Here is an 810-nt window from a genome sequence, read left to right on the forward strand (position 1 = left end):
TCTTTGCCCTGGTTCAAATAATTTAAATATTATTAACAGAAAGTATTATGACAGGGAAGTTCTCGTGGTGACCTCCTATCCCAACCTACCAATTTTGACACCAGACCTTCCCTTGGAAGCTGTAGAACCTGATTCCTGAAAAAAGAGGCATTGGTGACATGTAGGGGGTGCATGTGCACCCCCTGAGAGTGCTGGTGCACCCCCTGACAGCAGCATTCCTGGGCAGAGGGGGCAGGGGAGAGCACTGGTGCCCCCCCTCCAAGGGCACCGGCCGGGGAGTGTGTCAGGAGAAGTGGTCCCCCCACAGCCGATCCCGCTGACCCCTGGTCGGGAGGATCAGCTGCGGGGGGACCCTCCCCCCCAGTTGCTGACTGTCTTCTGGGGGGGGCAAGTGCCCCCCCTGACTCAGGAGGCACCAGTCACCCATGAACAGAGGGCACTAAATAGACCCAACATCAAACTGCCCTACAGCAGAATTATTTTTTAAAGGTTAAATTGATCAAAAAAAGCCTTTAGCGACTGTATGACTTCTAAACCAGGCTAGACTTGGCAGGAACTGGCACGTGCTTCACTCCTGCCCATGGACCGTCACTGCATGTAAGGAAAAGTGTGATTACATTATCTATTCTGTAGCTAAAGCAATACAACTGGAGAAAAATGGCAAAGAATAAAGGGGACTATCAGTATGATTTTCTTTGATAATTTAAACTTAACATAAACATTTCTCTGAAGTGTTGACTCAGACAACAGAGTAAAAAACTGCAAAAGACCTGGCTTCTGTAGATGCTATTGTTTCCATGCCTGTACAAT

The sequence above is a fragment of the Gavialis gangeticus genome, unplaced genomic scaffold (genome assembly GCF_001723915.1).
Source record: "Gavialis gangeticus isolate Ggan-Ray unplaced genomic scaffold, GavGan_comp1, whole genome shotgun sequence".
Taxonomy (NCBI): domain Eukaryota; kingdom Metazoa; phylum Chordata; order Crocodylia; family Gavialidae; genus Gavialis; species Gavialis gangeticus.